Raw genomic sequence first — 6000 nt, 5'->3', positions numbered from 1 at the left:
AAAAAAAAAAAAAAAAAAGAAAATGCCTTTATGAGATCTGGCTGCATACTAGCCTATAGGGCATTTTAAAAATTAGTGATTGATGTGTGAGTGCCCACCCCTTGGTGGGCGGAGCTACCCTTAAGCTGGTGGTCCTGGGTGGTGCTATAAGAAAGCAGGCCAAGCAAGCCAGTAAGCGTCACCCCTCCATGGCCTCAGCATCAGCTCCTGCCTCCTGGTTTCTGCCCTCACTTCCCTTTAGTGATGACTGGTACCTGGAAGTGTATGTCAAAATAAACCCTTTCCTCCTGAAGTTGCTCTTGGCCATGGTGTTTTATCACAGCAATAGAAGCCCTAAGGCAGATGGTAATCAAAATCTTTTGCAATATAAGTAGTAGGTTCATGCTGTTTTTAAAACTAGATTTCAATCTTACAATTTTATCAATAAAGACTTGGGAGTCCGATGCTGGGGTGAAAACCTGCTAGCTCAGAACAGTAGAGGGGCAGCCAGCTGACTTTCCTCCTTAGCGGGCATCTCAGAAAGAGCCTTCCCTCTGCTATCCACTCTGAAAAGGACTGGCAAACTCAAAGTTCCTCCCTTTTATCATTTCTCTTTTATCAGACTCCCTCTAACTCTCTATGGCTGTTTCCTGTCAACTAATTGCTGACTCCACCTTGACCCAAGTTTGATTTTATTTAATTAATGCAATCTTGGAATTCACAGTGTGATCAAATATTTCTCAACAGTTTCGTGCCTGTAATTGTCAACATCAGAGGAGACGATGAGATGATTTGAGAAGGAGGAGTGAAGGAGGGTGGAAGTGGACAGTGGCCTATTATGAAGGGTTTCACAAGAATGAAAACCTTTGGGAGAGGACCAGGAAAGCAAAGGCATCATTTGGGGGTGATTTCTATGTGGCAGCACATACAATCCTCTGTAACAGAATTTTTTAGATTTATTTATTTTACATTATGTGTATGAGTATTTTGCTTGCATACATGTCTGTACACTACATACGTGCCTGGTACCCAGAGTGGTCAGGAAGGCATTGGATCTCCTGGAACTGGAATGATGGATGTTTATAAGCTGACATGTCAGTGTTGGGAATCAAATCTGGGTCTTCTGCAAGAGCAAGCGTTCTTAACCACTGACCCATTTCCAAGTCCCCCATGTAAAGTCCTTTTAAATTGTAGGATTTTTTTTTCCAGCGGATGAATTGAGCCCCATTGTTGCATTTAACATGCGGATTAAAATTCCAGCAACCAGCAACGATGCCTTGTGTGCATCTGTTTATATCCATCCAATTAAAAAGCCTAAAATGGGAGCAGCTCCTATAATCACCCAAGTCAATGAAATGCGCTGGTTCCCATTAGGAAGGTTTTAATGAATAGCATCACTTCTACCGTTCTCCTAGCCTTTCAGACACCGTCTAATATCTGCCCCTCCGGCTCCTGGTTCTTTTCTTTTTAACTCCCCACAAACCTTTGCTTCTTTTAATTTCAGAACCTTCAGCAATCTATTTATTGGTCTTCAATTGAAAAAGTATGCGTGCACTTTTTATTGCAACATTAAGAGTTTGCATCTCCCTCTGTGTGTGCACGCACATTTTCATGTGCATGCTATAGTTCTTCTAAAATACTTTCTTGGAGAATGTCTTGTAATCTAATAGGCTCCCCTAATGAGATTGTTTTTCAAATGCAAATAAAGCCCCAAATTCTGCAGCAGAGCTGAGTTTCTCTCCTTGGGCGGCTCGCACACTCAATACATTCCAGTGACCGTTCCTCTTTGAGCAGAGCCCTGCTGCTCTTTCTGCCACCAGCAACTCCAGAAGAGTGAGATGAGTAAGGTCCGTTTCCTGGGTTGATGGACAAGTCAAGGCGTAGGATGTTAAGGAAGGGGAAGAACGGTGGAACTTCCGCCCAGTTCAGGCTCTTCTCTGTCATGGGGCTTCCTTACAGCTTCTAGTTCAGTCTCCTTAAGCCTCAGCCTTAGATTTATTGGATAAACTTCGGTATCCTAAAGTCTCTGGGCCAGGTTCTTGTTTCCATTCCCAGCAAATGGCACTGATGTCATTCTGTACAAGTTAGCCTCTTCCTCCCCTCCCCCACCAAGAAAACCCTGTCTTTCCGGCTGCCTTCTCTCATCTGAGCCACTACCTTCAGGAAGAGAGATGAGAAACACGTTCTTTTCAGAATCTAGCATACTCCTCAAACATACTGAGAAGCCAGGTGTGGTGCGCACAGCTGTGATCCCAGTATTTTGGAGACTGAGGCTGGAGGATGTGAGCCTGAGGTCAGCCTGTCATGAATAGTGAGACCTTGTTATCAACAAAATACAATACAAATTCTGGGGGACTTTTCTGTGAGTGGGCCCGATTGAGCTTGGGTCTCCAGCTCTTACTTTGCTGCCTAATTTACTGGCACCTGGAAGCCACCTTTCTGTTCACTCATGGCTAGCAGTTCTCTTGCCTTCTTCAATCTCTGTCCACATGCCTTTGGGAAGGGGCTAGGCTAGGTTTTGCATTAACCTGTCTTGTGGTTTCTTTTGCAATGTGGGCAGCTGCGGGAATGTGCTGAATGGACCTTCTCCATGCAGGTTCTAGGAGCGCTGTGACTGTCACCAGGTGCTAGTGCCTTTCCGGTTGCCTTAGCTCTCTTGCCATGCTCACACTTCTTTGTGCCAGTTCCAATCTCACAGTTGAGCAGAGGAGAGAGAAGAGGTATCCCGGTGCCTGGCCAGGTCTGCCCAGTTTGGGGTTCCTCTATGGACGTTGCTCCCTAGACCTTGAACTGATCAAGACTTAGAAGGGGAGGAATGATGCTTGAAGAGGAAGATTCCTGCTGATCTCTAGGCTGCCCACTACTCTGAGGAGAAATTGATATGGAGGCCACCTCCTTTCCCCTGTGTCTGAAGAGGTACGGCGGGTCCTCTGAAGAGACTTTCTGTTCAGGCTGCAAATAGAAAGGACTAGACCTGAAAGCCAACCATTCGCCTCTTGCTTCAGTTGTGGGACACTGAAGGCAACCAGGAGGGAATATTTTATTAGAGCTATAAGGAATTTTTATTTCCTTATATATAAGGAATATTTTATTAGAGCTGTAAGGAAAGAATCCGTTTATTTGGCTTGAGAAGGAAGTTGAGATCTAGAGAAATAAAGCAAACTTAGATATTAACCATGTTTTAGTCATTGTGTTGCTATAGCAAAGTACCTGGGGCTGGTGTTTCATAAAGAAAGGAGGTTAATTTAGTTTTATTTCTGGAAATCCAAGAACACAGAATCAGCGTCTCCTTGGCTCTGGTGAGGACCTTTCAGCTACAGCTCAATATAGTTAACGTCATAACGGTGGGAGCATGTATAAGATGGAGTAATTTTGCGGTGAGAGAGGAGGCCTGAAGAGATAAGGGAGGGTCCAGGCTCTCTTGTTAATGAACCCACACCTGCAGGAACTCACCAGCTCTACTTGACCCCCAATCATCCTTTCTCAGCCCTGGGGTACCATGACCTAATTATGCCCCCTTCCCATCCCTTCCTCTCCCATCCCCACTAATCCTCACCTCCCAAAGTCTCCATTTCAATAACTACCCCCCTGGAGACCAAGGTCTGAGCTGGTAAATCCTGAGAGGGCAGCCTGCAGCACCCTGGTTGCAGATATTATGTCTATCCCTGACTCCTAGCCTGCAGAACCAGGATCTCCACTGTGCATCAGAGCAATAAAGGCGAACCTGGACTCGGTTTGCGGGGATGTGCCCGTGGGGGAAAAGAACGGGCCATGGGATACACGGGTATTTCTCTAGTGGTGTGCAGCAAACATTGATTTCCTAGGCAGGCCCCAGGTCCTGGCAATCAGCTACGGTCGTTGGAAAGAGAAGCATAATTGCTCGGAGATGGAGTTTCCTAATCTAGTTTGGATCTTATTGTTGGATAGTCTGATCAAATTTGAGTTCCCCTGGATGACTTTCTCTCATTCTTAGCCTAAAGCAATTACTGCTTCCTTCCAAGGATCGCTGACCACTGTCCTGCCATTATCTTTCTTGGAATATTTGTGCCTTCCAGGTATTTTCATCTTGTAAATAAAGTCAGGAGACAAAAATAGGCATAACTCCTGACAAAGGTCACCTCACCTCAAGATTAGTACCATGTGCTCTTCATTAACAGGGGTCAGATCAATTCTTAGGCCTGGAAAGACGGGCCAGGCAGCCCGAGTTCCCTCTCAGCTGCGGGTCCTTCCTGGTATGCCAGCGTCGCGTCTCTTTTTTAGTGCCCATCGTTATCCTGGATGGCAGAGGGAGGTCCTGCTGGGTTTGGAGAGGATCAGGGCCCAAGGCCAGGCAAGATGAGAGGCCACAGAGAAGAAATAAAAAAAAAAAAATATTCTGGAGATGTGCGCCAACACAGTGTGCAGAGCAAACAGGCTGAGGCCTGGGAAGACAGTGAAAGAGCCTTGGTCAAGGTCACAGCGGGGGAGGATGGTCTCAAGCTGGAAACTGAAATCAATTCCTCTTCCCTTTCAGTCTGGCGGCAGCATCTGGTAGGTGCTGAGGAAGACGGAAGACTGAGGTCAGCCCCAGCAGCGGCTTAGAAGGCCGCAGGGCCAATAGCCCAGCTAGGGTTGACCCAGAAAGGAGGTGCACCCCTATACTTTCTTTAGCCACTGGATCTTTGGTGACAGTAGCCGAGCCGGCCCAGGGCCTACTACAGTCATGGTGGGAATCTCTATTCTTACAAGTCCCTGATCTCATGATTTAAAAAACAACCATGTCATCTATAAAAGTAGCTAAAGCCACGTTCTGATGAGGGTGGGGCCGACCGGGAGCCTCTCTGTTGTCACTTGGCATTCACAGCAGGGAAGCTGCGGCACTTCTCGCCAGCCGGTTCCTGCCAGAGAAGGTTGCAAGGATTTTGGATCGATGAGACATAGGAGCAGGGAGGTGGGAACACAGGGAAACTGAAGTTCTTTTTCTCTCTTTTCTGCTTCACTGCCTGGTGGCGTGCACAGAGAGGACTGTGATTTAAGGAAGAAGGAGGGCTTGCGGGAAAACAGCATCCAGGGGGAAAACTATCACACAGTGACCATTTATGATTTTAGAGGGGAAAGAAAACCTGCCTTTAAAAACTGTCAATGTCAAAGACACATTTTTTTTTCAGAATTATAGACTTTATGTTGATCTGTAAGTGAGCAAATCAGTTAGGAAAGGGACCTATCTGAGTTCATTTTCTGTTGCTGTAACGAAACACCCAAGTTTATACCTTTATAAAGAATAGAAGCTTTTTGACTTATGAAATGAAAGCTGGGCAGTCCAAAATAATGTTTTAGTGCCCTGTTAGCAGGTGATGAGGCCGGATGAGCTGCGTCAGAGCATCGTGGAAGCCATCACATTCCTGGACCCTCGGCATGCTGGCTGAGGTCTTTCTCCTTACAAGCCGCTGAGGTCATCCTGGGAACCTTACACGAAGGACCTCATTTTATGCCTTTCCTCTAAACGTCATTAACGTGAGTTCCAGGACTGCCGTTTCCAATATAGGCATGAACTTTTGAGGGCCGCATTCAAAATATCACAGGAAGCCGGTCTGACGAGCTCTATTACGGTAAAGCAGAAGAAAAGATACAGTGGAGGCCGAGAGTTAACACACAGTTATTGGGGTCAGGTTTTATTCCAGACACCAGGCATTCAGAAGCCACCAAGGTGGAAGTCAGGCGAGTGAAGAGATCGTATTCTATAGAAGGGTATGGCTCTGGTCACAAACAACTTCATATCAAGGCACAATGTGACATGTTCGTCAGAGGAACGAGCGGCATGCTGTAAGTCAGGCGAGTGAAGAGATCGTATTCTATAGAAGGGTATGGCTCTGGTCACAAACAACTTCATATCAAGGCACAATGTGACATGTTCATCAGAGGAACGAGCGACATGCTGTAGGTGACACACGCTGAGTTTAATTTCATTAAGTCGAGCAGAGGACACCCCCTTCCCTGCCACCATGGAAGACAAGACATTTGACCTGAAAACTGGAAACGGTT

Source organism: Microtus ochrogaster, chromosome 2 (assembly GCF_000317375.1).
Source record: "Microtus ochrogaster isolate Prairie Vole_2 chromosome 2, MicOch1.0, whole genome shotgun sequence".
Taxonomy (NCBI): Eukaryota; Metazoa; Chordata; class Mammalia; order Rodentia; family Cricetidae; genus Microtus; species Microtus ochrogaster.
The sequence above is the reverse complement of the archived record's forward strand: the minus strand, read 5'-3'. Positions refer to the sequence as shown.